The sequence below is a fragment of the Nycticebus coucang genome, chromosome 5, assembly GCF_027406575.1.
Source record: "Nycticebus coucang isolate mNycCou1 chromosome 5, mNycCou1.pri, whole genome shotgun sequence".
Taxonomy (NCBI): domain Eukaryota; kingdom Metazoa; phylum Chordata; class Mammalia; order Primates; family Lorisidae; genus Nycticebus; species Nycticebus coucang.
In genome coordinates, this window is record NC_069784.1 from 126,901,667 (window position 1) to 126,918,963 (window position 17,297).

General features: G+C 43.7%; 1 protein-coding gene and 1 non-coding gene across 2 annotated transcripts in view; one reads left to right on the plus strand and one right to left on the minus strand.

Moving 5' to 3' along the window:
* Window positions 1-17,297, plus strand: part of AKAP12 (A-kinase anchoring protein 12) — a 113,033-nt gene that overhangs the window by 42,763 nt on the left and 52,973 nt on the right. The window lies entirely within an intron of this gene.
* LOC128586963 (U6 spliceosomal RNA) lies at window positions 1,286-1,392 on the minus strand. The gene has a single exon (XR_008380415.1). It is a non-coding gene; the product is annotated as a U6 spliceosomal RNA (small nuclear RNA).

A 17,297-nucleotide genomic window follows, 5' to 3' on the forward strand; every position in this document is an offset into this window, starting at 1 on the left:
AATCAGTGTCATAAGTTCCGTTGGAGTCTTGTTTCTAGAAAGGTTCTTTCTTTGATCACAGTGGTATTGGAGATTACTTTCCCTTTGCAATGGTGTTGTTGGTGCTGCAGTTAATAAAAGATGGTGTCTAGTTCACAACAGCCTGGAACAGTGAGTTTCAAGGGTTCTTTCTCAACACTTACCTCATTCTTATTAATTAAAATGCCTTGAGTAGGGTGGTACCTGTGGCTCAAAAGGGTAAGGCGCTGGCCCCATATGCCAGAGGTGGTGGGTTCAAAACCCAGCCCTGGCCAAAAACTGCAAAAACAAAACAAAACAAACAAAAAATGCCTTGAGTAAATTTTTGAAATTGAGAACAAACCTTGAGTGTTAGGTCTTAGGAAGACACTCATTCTTGTTCTGTATTTTAAAAGATTGTGTTCTCTGATCTTATCAAAGTGCTATTATTATTATTTTCGTTGTTTTTTTTTTCTCTGTTTCTAAATTTTTCCCTTTATTATCATTATTAACATTTACTTAGAATGCAAGCAGTAAAAACTGTTCAGACAGAATCATTATTTCTTTCAGGAAAGTGAGGATGGGGCAATTGCACACTGTCAAGTAAAAATCAGCACTGAAAGAGACACCAGTTCCCAGGATGGCTGATATTGTCAATACTAAAAGCAGGATTAATGTATAGTTATTAAGAGAATCATAAAGTGGCTTTATTCTTCTTACTACTTATTATTTTCGTTGTTGTTAAAAGTAGAGTTGTCTAGAATGTTTTTTGGTATGTTCTCTGTTCCTGATAAGGTCTGTGACCTTGGGCAGGTAACATTCTTGCAGGCCTTGGTTCTTGTCAGTATAATGGAGGGACTGTTCCAGGTGATCTTGTGGAAGAACTCTTTAAACTTTTTTTTTTTTTTTTCCCCCAAGGGGCGGGGGTGGATTAATTTAAGAGTGGTTCCCGGCAGGAGGGTCGCTGGAGCCTGGGGTTTAAGGCTGCACTGAACTTAAGCCTGGGCAATAGAGTGGGAGCCTCTCTTTAGAAAAAAAACAAAATTTATATATAAATGTAACTTTTTATATATAAAATGCAAATTAGATATATATTACATGTATTAACTTGTACTTTTCCAGATACTTCTGTGGGCCTAAGTCCTAGGTGAAAAGAAATGCCCCACCCTCCCAGTCTTTTCTATATGACAAATTTCTGACGAATTTATTTGTTAACCAAAGAATGATTTAAGTTTCAAAATATGCTGAATGCATTCAGCTTCCAAAAGCTTTCGGCACACACTGTACATAAGATATGAAATGCTTCAGGATTTGGGTGTCATCCTTGCATAGGGGCCATGCTAATCATCCCTGCAATCATTCCAATTTTAGTGTGTGTGCTGCCAAAGCCAACACTTTTTTTTTTTAAGTATAATATTAGATACTTCAAAAAAATATTCAGAAACCCCAACCCCATTTTAGCAATCATATTTAATAAACATGAATTTTTACATGAATTAGTTTGAAGCATTCTTACTTCGGTTTCACTTGTAGAATGACCTTTCCTTATGTTTCCACGTAATTTAAATAATATATTATAGTTAACAAAGCCATTCTCTCTCTCTCTTTTTTAAAGAGATGGGATCTCTCTGTGTTGCTCAGACTGGAGGGCAGTAGGGCAGTCATAGCTCACTGCAGCCTCAAACTTCTGGGCTCAAGGGATCCTCCTGCTTAAGCAGCTTGAGTAGCTGGGACTCCAGGCTATGCAACCGCATCTGTCTAATTTAAGAACTTTTTTTTTTTTTTTTTTTTTTTTGTAGAGAAAGGTCTTGCTATGTTGCCCAGGCTGGTCTCAAACTCCTGGCCTCAAGTCATCATTCTCCTGCCTTGGGCTCCCACCATGCTGGGATTACAGGTGTGAGCCCTGATGCCAGGCACCATGCTTTGCATTTGTCGTTGAACACACTGGCAGCTTGTTTCCATTCTTCAGGAATCCAGTTTGTTTCTGTGCCTTCCTCCTGGCAGAGCAGAAAGAGCATGGCTTAGTTCGAAAGCCGTGGATTTGAATCCCCGGCTCTGCCACTTATCTGAAATAAGCAGCTTAATTTATGAGCCTCTGGTTACAAACTGGTTGGAAGGTTGTTTGTTAAATGACATGTTCTTACAAATTCTGCTAATTTTGATGCTACTGGCAACGAATGAGTATTCATGTCACCACAGTACCACTGATTCTGATAATGTTTACTCTGACAGGTAAAGGTTGTTGTAAGTTTGCTTTAGTTTTTGCATTTTTTTTAGTTTGTTGGAACAGATAAACAGGATTCCTGTATCAATTCACTATTTTCATGTTAGGTTGTGGACAGTGTTTATTGCCAGCTTTGTCTATTGGGGTCTGATTATATGTTTCAAAATTCGTGATTTATACTCTCACATTTGCAAGCAGTCCTTCTGTTAGCAGTTTTCCCCCAAAACTCTTCAGTAAGTTGGGTAGTTGAAAACATCCTCCCTTATAAGTTCCCTACACACAGGGAGTAGATTTTTAGGCAAAACACCCCCAATCCTAATTCAATCCATTGATGATACTATTAGAATTTTTTGGGTTTTTTAGTTAGACTCTCACTCTGTCGCCCTGGGTAGAGTGCCATGGCATCATAGATCACAGCAACCTCAAACTCACAGCAACCTCATGCTCCCGGGCTCCAGCGATCCTCCTACCTCAGCTTCTTGAGTAGGTGGGATACAGGCACCCACCACGGTGCCTGGACCAGTGTCTTGTTCTTTGTGATGCTAACGGCTGATGCCGAGCGTTTACTGTGTGCCCCAGTGCTGTGCACTGTGTACATATAAACATGTGAGCCACCTCCTCCCGGCACAAGGACATGAAGGAGCCATGTGAGCAGGTCTCTGTTCTAGTGGGCCTTGGGGCTCAGAGACCGCCTGAGACGGGGAGACACAGATGGAATTCAGTATGAAGACTGAAAGCCATGAACAAAGACTTTTTTCCCTTGGAACTTAGGAGCTGTCACTGACATAACCGAGCCTCAAATTTGAAAGTCATTCTTTTTCCCTTGGCAAGTCCTGCTGGTCTTATCTCCAAAACATCTTTCAAGCTGACCCTTTGTGTCCCCAGGGCCTCCTCCTGGTTCCACCTCTGTCCTGCATTGATGATTGGCAGTCCCTTCACTCTGCAGCCAGAGTGGTGGTGGGGGAGTGCTGGGGCTGTTTGTTGATGGTCAGCTCTTAAGTGTGGAGCTTGTGAAGTCTGAGGAAGTGAACAAGTGCCTGCAAACTCTCCGGGGACAGGTTGTAGAGGTGACCTGTGCCCCAGAGGCCTTCCTGTGCCTCCTCCTAATGATTGCTCCCCCAGGGGTCACTACTGTTCTGATTTTTGTCAGCACAGATCAGCTTTGGACATCATTCAACTCAGTCATTTGTATGTCAGTGAGCCCTTACCAACTCTCCGCCTTTCTCCAGTACCGTTCTCTGCCAATGCCTGACCTGAGAGAAAAAAGAACACAGTCCGCATCTTCTTTCTCTCCTTCCTGCCCTTGATATTTTTTGCCTTTTTGTCCTAGACGTGCTGGCACATCTAAGACTTACTGTGTCCCATAGATGCTGACATAGGAACTCGTCACAGAGATTAATTGAGTGTTGAATCGTGCTTGGGGACCTAGGGTGGGATTGGGGGCTTGTGAAAAATGATGAATTGAGGCTTTGGAGAGTGAATTTAGGAGGTCGGTAAAGACAGAAACGCGAACTGCAGTGTGAGTGTGTAGGGTCTGGGCTGCAAGATTTGGGAACTTTATTTTTTAAGACCAGATAATGTGAAGAACAGAGTGGGTAGTGTATTGGGACCACGTAAGACTAACGCTCTGTCATAAAAAACTTACGTGTTAGAGCAAATAAGATTGTCCCCTCATTCCCCGGAGGCAATAATTGGAAACAGTTTTATAGGACATTTTCTAACCTAATAGATATGAATCAGAACTATTTGCCCTTTATCATATGAATGATACCAAATAATAGTTGTCTGTCTTGGCAGTGATTCACATTAGTGAGTTTGCCATGGGACTGTTTTTTTTCCTTGCTGGAAGGTCCACATCAGAGAACTGCATTTCAATTTTTTCATGTGTCTGTTTTTCAAACCACTGATTACCAGAGAGCTTGTAATTCTTATAAGCTCTCTATTCTTATACTGGAGAATTTGTAGAAAAGATGGACAGAGGATTTTTTTTTAGAAGAATAATGGGAAAGTTTAAGACAAATCTGTCTTTAAGTTGTTTTTTGCAGAAACTTCTTCAGTTGTAATCTCTGGAATTAGGGAAAAAAACAGTTGTATGCAAAAAAAGTGGGAGGCTTTTGTAAAGGAAACAGAAAAAATATTCAAAGTATTACAGCCTGTCATTTGTGTGAGTTGTGGGGAGAAAGAGAAGTCATTTGTACAGTCTAATGGAGAAAGCCAAGTCTATTTTCCGGTTCCTAAGATAATTTCTGTCTGCTGTGAATTGATAGCACATCATTTCCTGTAAGTCAGCATTTGGTCCCCCAAAAGCAAAGGCTTTTTGATCATCCGTATCCATAACATGATCATCTTTGGGAGGTGATCATTTTTTAAAAGATTAAGGCAGTAACAACTTTGAGAGTGAGTCATTGATGGCACACTTGTGCAGCGACAGCCCTTTTCCCTGCAGAAGGAATAGCGTCAGACTGAAAGGGCTTTGTTCATATTTCAGATTAAGTTGGCAGGAGAGCTGGCACCTGTCTGCCCTCTATCTGTGCTCTTACTCTTACTGTGCATGTATTTTCTCCTTTGCTTGCTTTCAAGGTTCAAAATCAATAGTGTGGGGGAGGCATTTCCCAGAAGCCCACGCCACTTTATGAGGAGCAGCCACCCCCAGTTAGATGAGGCGTTGGCTTGCACTCTTCGAAAACAAAAAACAGAATAAAGAAGCTCTCCCTTTCTAGTCACTCAGATGTGAATGTTGGAGACTCTCTAGCAGTTAGTCTGTGCTTCTTAAAACCATGCAGTTGCTTACAGGTCTGAAACCAAGTAGTTAAGGAATGAGCCATCCTCCCATGTGTCCATTATTATTTATTTAGTAATAATGAGGACTAAATAAGACACTTTCTACCTTCTGTCTATCCAAGTGTCAAAACAGAGTAACTTGCCCCTCTTGACTGAGGGTCCTGAGTAAGATCTGAGCTCTGAGGGAGTTCAGGTCTTTTTATTAGTTAATTAATTAATTTTTTGTAGAGACAGAGTTTCACTTTACCGCCCTCGGTAGAGTGCCATGACGTCACAGGACTCATAGCAACCTCCAGCTCTTGGGCTTATGCGATTCTCTTGCCTCAGCCTCCCAAGCAGCTGGGACTACAGGTGCCCGCCACAATGAGAGTTCAGGTGTTATATTTTAAAGAACAAAGCAAGAGAGTTCAGGTGTTATATTTTAAAGAACAAAGCAAGAGAGTTCAGGTCTTATATTTTAAAGAACAAAGCAATCCGCTTGGCGCCTGTGGCTCAAGCGGCTAAGGCGCCAGCCACATACACCTGAGCTGGCGGGTTCAAATCCAGTCTGGGCCCGCCAAACAACAATGATCGCTGCAACCAAAAAATAACTGGGTGTTGTGGCGGGCGCCTGTAGTCCCAGCTACTTGGGAGGTGGAGGCAGGAGACTCCCTTGAGCCCAGGAGTTGGAGGTTGCTGTGAGCTGTGATGCCACTGCACTCTACCCAGGGCAACAGTTTGAGGCTCTGTCTCAAAAAAAAAAAAAAAAAAAAGAACAAAGCAATCAAGCAAGGAGCTGAAAGCAAATGCTGTTGACTTGACCAAGATGGGTGTAAATATATTCAACTAAGCTACAGAATTACAAGCACGTTGTTTAAACTGACTTTTCAAACAGGAGGTGCTGAGATGAATGAACTGCTATTCTAAGTTGATAGCATCATGACTTAGGATGATAGAGGGCTTTGAACTATTTCATTCGTGTTTTCCTTGGGTTTGGGATATATCTGAATGGTCTTTCTCTCCTCCCACTCCTACCCTTGGAGTAAATACTTTGCTTTTGGAGGACAGAGTGAATTTCTCCAAATTAATGTCTTCTGTCTCCTAAATCAGGAGAAGGTCTTTGAGTGTGTTTACGTGGGGAATGAGGCCTGGTCTGTGTTCCTGATGAAGCTAAAAATTAAAGTATTAATGGCATCACTAGAGGTTCTCTGTAATAGCTGGCAGCTCTAAAAGCTATTTTGATGGCTATAACTTATGATTTATAAATTAGGGTAATGGATTCCTTTTATAATGGAAAATGCACTTGTGAAAGGTCACTTCTGTTCAGGTCACAATTAAGTACGTCCTGCAAGTGCTATCTTGTCTTAAGTTTGTTTGTCCTTTTCTGGGGGATTTTTGTTTTTACTAGACATTACAGGATATAGGGTTTTCTTCCTTCCTTCCTTCCTTCCTTCCTTCCTTCCTTCCTTCCTTCCTTCCTTCCTTCCTTCCTTCCTTCCTTCCTTCCTTCCTTCCTTCCTTCCTTCCTTCCTTCCTTCCTTCCTCCCTCCCTCCCTCCCTCCCTCCCTCCCTCCCTCCCTCCCTCCCTCCCTCCTTCCTTCCTTCCTTCCTTTTTTTTTTTATTTTGCAACAAATCCTAAATAAATAGAATCTCTTAAAACGTGCCATGAAGGCTGGGCACCGTGGCTCACACTTGTAATCCTAGCACTCTGGGAGGCCAAGCCTGCAGGATCACTTGAGCTCAAGAGTTTAAGACCAGCCTGAGCCAAGAGCAAGACCCTCTCTCTAAAACAGAAAAATTAGCTGGGTATTGTGGTGGGCACCAGTAGTCCCAGCTACTTGGAAGGCTGAGGCAAGGGGATCACTTGAGCCCAGGAGTTTGAGGTTGCTGTGAACTAGGCTGATGGTATAGCACTCTAGTCCCAATGACAGAGGAGACTCTGTCTCAAAATAAAAAAGTGCCATGGCTGGGTGTGGAGGCTCACTCCTGTAATCCTAGCTGTGGGAGGCCGAGGTGGGTGGATTGCCTGAGCTCATGAGTATGAGACCAGCTTGAGCAAAAGCAAAACCTCATTTCTAAAAATAGCCAGTCATTGTGGCGGGCACCTGTAGTCCTAGCTACTTGGGAGGCTGAGACAAGAGAATCGCTTAAGCCCAAGAATTTGAGGTTGCTGTGAGCTTGAGCTGTGATGCCGTGGCACTCTACTGGGGGCAACAAAGTGAGACTATCTCAAAAAAAAAAAAGTGCCATGAGACATGAATGACACTTCCACAGTCACTACCCTTCCCCAACAGAATCGATGCCAGCCATCCCTGGTGTGGTGGCTCACACCTGAAATCCTAGCACTCTGAGAAGCCAAGGCAGGTGGATCCCTTGAGCTCGGAGTTCCAGACCAGCCTGAACAAGAGTGAGACCCCATTTCTACTAAAAATAGAAAAAAATAGCCGGGCGTTGTGTTGGGCATCTGTAGTTCCAGCTACTTGGCAGGCTGAGGCTAGAGCCCAGGAGTGTGAGGTTGCTGTGTGCTAGGCTGACACCATGGCATTCTAGCCTGGGCAACAGGGTGAGACTCTTGTCTCAAAGAAAAAAAAAAAAAAGAAAAAGAATTTCATGGCAATATTCTCTACCCTGATGTAGGGAGAGAGGGTTATGTAGTTTCAAAGTCCTTTGCAAATTCATCATACTTGGCTAGACTGTGAATGTATTTTTAATTAGGCACTGCTTTTTAGAGCATTTGCTCATATTAATGAATACTCTTATCAGCCAGTATCTCAGAAGCAGAAGTTTGAGGGTGTAGATTTCGTAGCAAAAACCAAACAATCAACCAAAAAAGCAAAAAGCCAAAACCCATCTTGTATTTTACGTAGTTCCCTTAGTGATTCGCCTCTTGCACACTGTCTGCTTCCTGTTTTTTTCTCGCTAGAATTGGGTCCTGATAAGATTAGAGTATGTGCATCCCTGACTGTACCTGCTTTATTGAGTAATTTAAAAAACCAGGAAGATGTGAAAGAAAAGTGCCAGCCATGGTGGTTCATGTCAGTAATCTCAGTGCTTTGGGAGGCTGAAGCAGGAGGATGGCTTGAGGTGAGGAGTTTGAGACCAGCCTGGGCCACATAGCAAGACTCACTTCTACAAAAAGAAAAAAAGTTAGCTTCTCATATTGGTGTGCGATTGTATTCCCAGCTACTCAGGAAGCTGAGGAAGGAGGATTGCGTGTGCCCAAGAGTTGGAGGCTTCAGTGAGCTATGAGATCACACCACTGCACTCCAACCTGGGCAACAGAGCGAGTCCCTATCTTCTACAAAAAAGGATGTGGGGAGAAGAAAAGAAACCAGAGCCACCATTTTTCTACCAGGTGTTGTCTGTCTTAGAACGACTTGAGTAATACAATCTAGGCCAGCCCGTAAGAGAAAGGAAGCACAGGGCATTAGATACACTGGCCAAGCCAATTTTGTAGGGGAAGGATTTGGGCCTTGCCACGTGTCACTTTCTGGCTTGAGGTTTTACTAATGGGCTGGATTCTCAGCTCGTTAGAAGCAAAGGCTGGGAGAGCCTTCGCTTGCAGGTGTTTCTGTTGAGGAACCTGGAGTGTCAGTTTTTCCTCCTTGGGTGACATGATAACTAGCATGGTTATGGCTAGTGTCAGTTTTGCTTTTGGTTTTAGTTTGTTTGTTTTTCGAGACAGAGTCTGTTCTATTGCCCTGGGTAGAGTGCTGTGGTGTCGTCATAGCTCACAGCAACCTCAAACTTCGGGCTCAAGTGAAATTTTTGCCTCAGCCTCCTGACTGAGCTGGGACTACAGGTGTGCATTACTATGCCTTTTAGTAGAGACAGGGTATTGCTCTTGCTCAGACTGGTCTTGAACTCCTGAGCTCAAGTCATCATCCTGCCTCGGACTCCCAAGTGCTAGGATTACAGGTGTGAGCCCCCACTCCTGTCCTGGCTGTTTTGTTTTAATGTACTTTCATACATTTCTTCAGAAAGTAAGGCTTATGGGAAGGGGCGTCTGAACAAGATGGTTTACAAGCTTCCCATTGAGACCGAAGAAATGTATTGACCCAGGTCGGGCGTGGTGGCTCACACCTGTAATCCTAGCACTCTGGAAGGCCAAGGCGGGTGGATTGCTGGAGCTCAGGAGTTCCAGACCAGGCTGAGCCAGAAAGAGACCCATCTCTAAAAAAAAAAAAAGCCAGGTGTTGTGGTGGGTTCCTGTAGTCCTCACTACTTGGGAGGATGAGGCAAGAGGATTGCTTGAGCCCAAGAGTATGAGGTTGCTGTGAGCTGTGATGCCATGGCACTTTTCCCCAGGATGACAAAGGAAGACACTGTTAAAAAAAAAAAAAAGAAATGTATTAACCAGTACAAATCTGTTCTTACAATAGTCACCACTTCCTTATAGGAAACATTATTTTAACACCAGTAGGTGCTAAATGCTTATTAGTAAGTGCTTACACAGGCTAGTGTTGTCAAGTTCCCTCCCTGCTGAGTTCAGGTTGCCTGAACAGGGCCATATGGGAAGAGGAGCACTGGGCGGTGTCTGGGAAGGCATCCCGTGCAGTCGACGGCAGAGCTGGGTGGAACAAGCCTCAGCCACTCTGCTGGGGCACCAGTTGGACAGTGGGATGAGCCGAGTCCCTGGCTGGACTTGGCTTTGGCCAGGCAGAGTAGAGAAGAAGTGCTAGCTGTTGTCGTACCTGCACATCCCTGATCCAACTCTGAGATCACTTTTGTACTTGGACATGCTGTGGAGGGCTCCCAGAGGAGAAACTCGAGCAACAATAACCCTAAAAGAAGAAACTGAGGCTCAGAGATTAAGAAATTTGCCCAAATGCCTCACAGCGTTTCCGTGGCACAGCTGGAGTTCCCTCCCATTGGTCGACTTGAACATCATGCTCTTTTTCCCTTCTGTCCTGTGCAGAGGAGCATGGTGGCATTATTACCAGCTGATGGAAGGGTCCTGCCACTGCCTGCCTCTAGAGAATCAGTGGCCCTGGGCAGCACCTATGGCTCAGTGGGTAGGGTGCTGGCCTCATATACCGAGGGTGGCGGGTTCAAACGCAGCCCTGGCCAAACTGCAACAAAAAATTAGCCGGGTGTTGTGGTGGGCGCCTGTAGTTCCAACTACTTGGGAGGCTGAGGCAAGAGAATCGCCTAAGCCTAAGAGCTGGAGGTTGCTGTGAGCTGTGATGTCACAGCACTCTACTGAGGGCAACAAAGTGAGGAAAAAAAAAAGAAAAAAGAATCAGTGGATCGGCCAAGCGTGGTGGCTCACACCTGTAATCTCAGTACCCTGGGAGACCAGGGACGCTAGGTTGCTTGAGCTAAGGAGTTCAAGACCAACCTGAGTAAGAGCAAGACCCCTTAGAAAAACTAGCCAGGCATTACAGGTGACTGTAGTCCCAGCTACTTGGGAGGCTGAGGCAGAAGGATCACTTGAACCCAGGAGTTTGAGGTTGATGTGAGCTGTGATACCACCGTACTCTACTCAGGGCAACAGCGAGACTCAGTCTCAAAAAAAAAAAAAAAAAAGAAAGGAAGAAAAAAATCAGTGGACCTACGCAAAGGCCTGTTTTCTTCCACCCAGACTGACTGATAAACACTGGCTGTGTTCAAGCCAGCCAGGGCTGGATTCGCGTCACTTTTATTTTGGTATGCAGCAGGCCGCTGTACTCCGTAAAGCATAAAGCTAAGCACACACGTCAGAGAAACCCAGTGCAATTTATCATTTTAATTTTGCTGTTAAAATTACCATCCACAAACCCTAAATGGGTTTTCCAAAATGGCATCTTCAAGTCCATTATGATAGCTAAATGCTTAATGACTTTATTAAATAACCAGTGCCACCATGTATAGGAAACTTGTTTTAGTTTTTCCACATATAAGGGTGCATTTCTCCACGTCCCTTGGGATGACAACATAGCTCTCCCCAGCGGCTGGCTTCTTCCCCTTCCTTCCTGAGGGCCTTCTATCCGGAATGGTTCTGGCAGTGGGAGACTGCCTAGCAGGCTTCAGACGGGAGGCTACGAGGCAGAGGCACGTCATCCATTGAAAAGCAGTTTAGATCCAGCCTCAGGAGCAGTGGATGCTCTTTAGCAAACACGGCAGGGCTCTTATGTATTAGCAGTTTGATGCTTTTAGATTCTGCATCTTAAATTTCTCAGTGATTATGCTAGAACTATTTGGTGCCGAACATAATAGGATTATCAACATTGTTGATTCCTGGACAAATCACATTAAATTAGACAAGCCATCTTTGCAAATTAAGTGTATTGTGTTGAAAATAAGAAAAATTATTTTCCTTGTTCATCTTCTTTTTCAGTGAAATGGAGCATAGATGTAGAATTGAAGTTGCAATGGGGTGATCAATAAATTCTTTCTAGTTGGATTTTTTTGTGTGTTTTTTTTTTTGGCTGGCACTGGGTTTGACCCCCCCCCCCCACTCCAGCATATGGGGTCAGCACCCTACTCCTTTGAGCCACAGGCGCTGCCTCTAGTTGGATGTTTTAAAAAATCAGGAATCTTTTTTTTCTGAGACAGAGTCTCACCTTGTTGTCCTTGGTAGAGTGCTGTGGCTTCACAGCTCACAGCAACCTCTAACTCTTGGGCTTAAGTCAGTGGTTCTCAACCTGTGGGTCGCAACCCCTTTGTAACAGTGAAAATACATCAAGGCATCAGGAACGTTGACAACCACTGGCTTAAGTGATTGTCTTGCCTCAACCTCCCAAGTAGTTGGGACTACAGGCGCCGTTCACAACAATTGTTATTTTTGTTGTTGTTGTAGTTGTCATTGTTGTTTGGCAGGCCATGGCTGGATTCAAACTCGCCACCTCCCACCTATGTGGCCGGCGCCCTAGCTGCTGAGCTACTGAGCCAAAATCAGAAATCATTTTTAAGTGATTGGTTCAAAGGTGCTGGAGTCAGTTACTAAATTTGCCCAGCTCATGTGTGGTACGGTTGTTCCTGAGTCTCCGGGGGGCAGTTGGTTCCAGGCCTCTCTTCTCAAAGTCTAAGAATGTTCAGGTCCCACAGCCTTCAATATTTGTGGGTTCTGCATCCAGGGAGCTCAGGGTTGCAAATACAGTGTTCTCAGGATTTGGAACCCCAAGATACAGAGGGCCAATAGTATTTAACTTTGATAGCAGTCTTGATTATCCTCTTAATTAAATATTAATATGTAAACTTCTGTTCCCATCTCCTTATGTTGCAGCCATGAACATGGTGAAAACCCCATAAGACATGGTGATGTATGCTGCCTTGGGCTGCTTAAAACAAGTAGTCGAGCAAATAAACAGTGCCTTCTCAAGACAGGAGAAGAGCTTTTCATAAGAGATCCTCTGTGTCTTTCTCTTCCCCGTTTCTGCCTGCTCTCTATGAGCAGGTGACGGCTGTACAAAGTTTAGATGCTGTATATTTTTCAACTCAACTTCCTCCATGGTGAAGTTACTGATTCTCCTGTCTTAGGGATGCAATAATATTAACATCTGAAGTTTCTTACACCTTAAAATCTAAACTTGATTTGAGATGACGCCAGTTTCCTCCCTTGTCAAAATTATTTATCAGGCTGGGAAACTATTTAGCCTTTCTGTGGCACGCAGTGGCTTTCAAAAACATTTCGTGTTATCGGATTTCTGATCAAGAATGCTATGTAGTTATTTTGCTACCAAACGAGGATCCCTTTGAGAGAAGCAGCCACTCGATGAGTGGGAGCAATTACTTGAATACAATGCGGTGTGCGGGAATTAAGTGGGAATTGCCATCTTGACTTTCACATCTGCTGCAAGTAAAACCTAGTCTGAATTTGCTGTTGCAGGGCCTCCAAAGGAACCAGGCATGAGTCCTGCTAGAATTGACTAAAATGTTTCAAAACACCAAGTTGTGCTTTGAAGCTACTCACTGTCATTATTCTGACTGTTCCACCAACATTTTGCATATTTTGCGTTCAGAATCTGTAGAGGTCAAGCCAGCTGTGGTTGAGTTTGCCCTGGGCATCTTGTAAGTGCAACAGCTCAGGTGGAGGGGGTGGGGAATTTGTCTTAGACATTCACAATTAAAGTCATGACACTGGAATATAAAGCTGTAGGGGCTCTGTGTTCCGTGCTAACGTAGCAAGGTCTGGGACTTGAAGTCAAATCAAGAGAAGTTAGATGCTTTCTGTTAAACATGGAACTTCAACATTGCTTTGGAGTTTTAGGAGAGAGGAAGTAATGTGGGAGTGGGCTTGTTCCCTGTCCTCAACTCGAGAATGTTTCCAATTGTTGGATTGCTTAGTCTCTTTCTCTGAGTGGACACCCCAGTGTAGCCATGGTCCTCTGGAATAAGAAGAGCTGTGTTAGATGGTTTGTTTTGTGGGTACACCATAATGAAGTAGGGATGTACTTTTTTTTTTTTTTTTTTGGTTTAAGATAAGTTGGGGGAAAAAAGAATGTAGTTCTTCAAGCTCAGCCCTTTGAGTTCTTTTCTGGCTCTATGAGGCTGTGGTAGTGGTTCTCAATCAGTGATGTTATGATCACCCCCCCAGCAGAGGTGACAGTTTTGGTGGGGGTAGGGGGCTGACCAGGGCTGCCCCGTGTCCTGTCATTACCATGCGCCGTGACCAGGCAGTGGGGGATGCTGGTGGTCTCAAAGACTTGGCCTGGGATTCACGGTTTCCTTCTAGTTGGATTTATTGACCCTGTCTCTATCCTAAGTATGATTAAGACCTAAATGTGTGTGTGTGGGGTGTTGCAGACATGACAAGGTGGGATTTTCACATAATGGATTTCTGGCGGGCCATTTTCACCCAGTGAATTGCTGTGATGGGTAGGTGGTGCTTTTTACTTCCCTCATCTCCAGCAGAGATCTTATAAATTCCCTTTGCCTGAAATCAGCATGGTTGATCTCCCCCCTAACCAGATTTAGAGTGCTTTGTTTTCTTTTACATACTTTCCCAGAGAACTTGGGAGTCTTAATACTTTCAGAAACAACCATAACTTTTTAAAGTAGGGGACTATTTGACTGAAATGTGCGTTAAGACACACTGCACCACGGTGTCCTTACCTTGGGAAGATGGTAACAGGGGGGGACTCACAAAGAGTTCCTTTCTTCCTTGTAAGTTCTGAATGCACATTAAAGTGTCTTTAAATTCTAAGTAAATCTGCTTAACTCTGTCTCGATCAGAGTTGCCCAAGCTGACTGGAGCAGAGAACACTTCTGAGATAATGCCTGGTATGCTTGTATTCTCAGATACCAGTCTGAAAAATGCTGATCTTTTAGATTTAGAGGCCTAATTTGTAGCTAACATTCCTAATAAAATAAGTTCACCTGTAGTGGCCAGAGCCTTTGGAATTTACACAAGCAGTGTGAGGTACATTATTTTCTAAGATGCTCAGTTTGAATATTAATGTTCAATTGAATTGAAAGTAATTTTGCATGATAAGAGCAAACTGGCAATTTTATAATAATAGCACGTCTCTCTTAGCATTCATTTCTTATGTCCAAAAATGAGTTTGGGTTATTTTTCCTTCAATTACATTAAGTAGTATTCATCAATTTTGCTAAAAATTATAAGAAACAGAAAAGTCTGGGATTTGTAGACTGTGGCCAGAGAGTCTCTAGCTGTTATTTGTGCCCAGGTGGCACTAGTGGGACCACAGTTGGGATGCTGTACAGGTGCCGTTCCAGAAACCTTTCTAAATAGGGAGCATGGCCATTTCAAAAAAATAAAATTAAATTAATCTTTGCCTTCTGAAAATTAGAATTTTTGTGCTAGGATTAAATTAATTAAACTAATGACAGCACACCCAAACTGCTCTGAGCCAATCAAGTATTGGAATTGAATACATGTTGCTATTTGGTGAATAGTTTTTATTCCTGGCAGTTGACAGGGGTGATGTCAAAGCACTATGGGTTCTACGTCAGATCACAGAAGGAAAAACTCGCAAGGTGTAAGGCACTGTAGTGCAGGGGTGTCTAACCTGTGGCCCATGGGCCACATGCAGGTTATTGGAGGCCTGTGTTACTTATCTGTGGTGTCAGCCACTAGGCCACCAGGGAATTAAGGTGTCAGATATGGTAAAAAGTATATGCAGACCTTTTCTTTTGCTCATCAGGTTTTTTTAGTATCTGTGTAGCCCAAGCCATCTCTTCTTCCAGTGTGCAACAGAAAAGAGAAAAGGTCGGCGCATCAGGTGTAAGGCAGCTGGACTGTGGTGTTCTCATTAGAGGGAGCTGGAGAAGGAGGAGCCATAGTGACTCTGGATAAGGGGTGACGAGACCCCCACCTTCTTTTCTGAGTCTCTCCGATTAACTCAGTCATGTCTACAGCAGTGTCACCAAGCAGGAAGAGGGTATTTTGGTTTGTCGATTTTGTTTTGCTGAATATATGAGCAGAAAGAACTATCATGAAATTAAAAAACACCAGTGGTTTTATTTAAAGTTCAGAGGCTTCGGGGCATCTGTATTTTAAGAAGTGGGACTCGCTGCCACCCCCAACTGGGCTTGCTGCCTGTTCCCTGACAAAATTGGGATGGAGAAGAGAACGCCTCCAAAGGTCAGTTTCTCAGAGATAAGTACTTCCGTGTAGAGGTCACCGGCGTCACCCCACCATGGGATACATGTGCTTCTCAATTTCATGTGGTTAAAGAGAGCTTTCGGCTCAGGGTTTTGATAATACCTCTGAAACTCGATAAGCAGTTCATTTTTTCTCTTAAAAAAATTTGCTAGTTAAAAGGCCTTCTCATATTTTTCTTTCATAGATTGCCTTAAATCCTTTTTAAATTCATGGAATATATACATTTCTGATTGCCTTAGCACTGTTTACTGAATATCTTGAACTAACTAAAAATTACATCATTAGCAAGGTATGAAACTATTTAAAACAGACATTTTGAAATTTGTTGACCTTACTGAAGTTTAATCGATTTTAGAGTTGGTATTTTTTTTTTTTTTTTGAGGCTGAGTCTCATTCTTTTTTGCCCAGGATAGAGTGCTGTGGCATCAGCCTAGCTCACAGCAACTTCTAACTCTTAGGTTCAAGCAATCCTCCTGCCTCAGCCTCAAGTAACTGGGACTACAGGCGTCTACCATGACTTCTGGCTAATTTTTCTTTCTTTCTTTTTTTTTTTTTTTTTGAGGCAGAGTCTTACTTTGTCACCCTTGGTAGAGTGCTGTGGTGTCACAGCTCACAGCAACCTCAAACTCTTGGGCTTAAGTGATTCTCTTGCCTCAGCCTCCCAAGTACCTGGGACTACAGGTGCCCACCACAATGCCCAGCTATTTTTTGTTGCAGTCGTCATTGTTGGTTAGCAGGCCTGGGCCAGATTTGAACCCACCAACTTCAGTGTATGTGGCTGATGCTGTAACCACTGTGCTATGTGCCAAGCCAATGCCTGGCTATTTTTAGAGACAGGGTCTCACTCTGGCTCAGGCTGGTCTCCAACTGTGAGCTTAGACAATCCACCCTCCTTGGGATTGCCTATGATGGGATTACAGGTGTGAGCTACTGCGCCCTGCCCCTAGATTTTCTAATTTTAGTAGAGACAGGGTCTCACTCTTCCTCATGCTGGTTTCGAACTCCTGAGCTCAAGTGATCTTCCTGCCTCTGCATTCCAGAGTACTAGGATTATAGGTGTGAGCCACTGCATTCACGCTGGGTGCCTGTGTTTAAATAAAGGGGGCATGGATTCTTTTTTTAACCTTTGTATGGATTACTGGTTGGGCTGTTTAATTTGAATATATGATTGGAGTCATATTTATTGACTCGTATGAAGTTAAATCATCAGCCATAATGATGGTCAACTTTTTAAGCTATGTTGGTAAATAGGCTTACTGATACATACTACACAGTTCCGGATGTGTGTGTGTGTGTGTGTGTGTGTGGTGCTGGAGGGGGTCGTTCACAGAGCCGTTCCCACAGCAGAATGACTTGGCCTTTGCAACCTGAGGACCTGAACCAACCAGCAACTCCAGGAAAAGGGCTGCATGTCCTCAGTCACGTTTCCTCTCCCTGTGACCAAGTCTGTTCATTCAAGGCCACAGCTGTTTTACCTGTAGCAGTGCCCTGTGTCTTGAGCTACAACCCCAGATGAAAGCGTGTGATCTGATGTAGTGAGATGTGTTCCTGTATGGAACTGTCTCGTTTTGTTGGATTCTGTTGTAATCTCTAATCTAGGACTCTGATCTAATGTTGCCTTCTTGAAACTCTTTTTAATGTACCTAAAAACAGGAGGGCAGTTTTTTTTGGTTTTGTTTTGTTTTGTTTTTGGCCGGGGCTGGGTTTGAACCCACCACCTCTGGCATATGGGGCTGGTACCCTACTCCTTAGAGCCACAGGCGTTG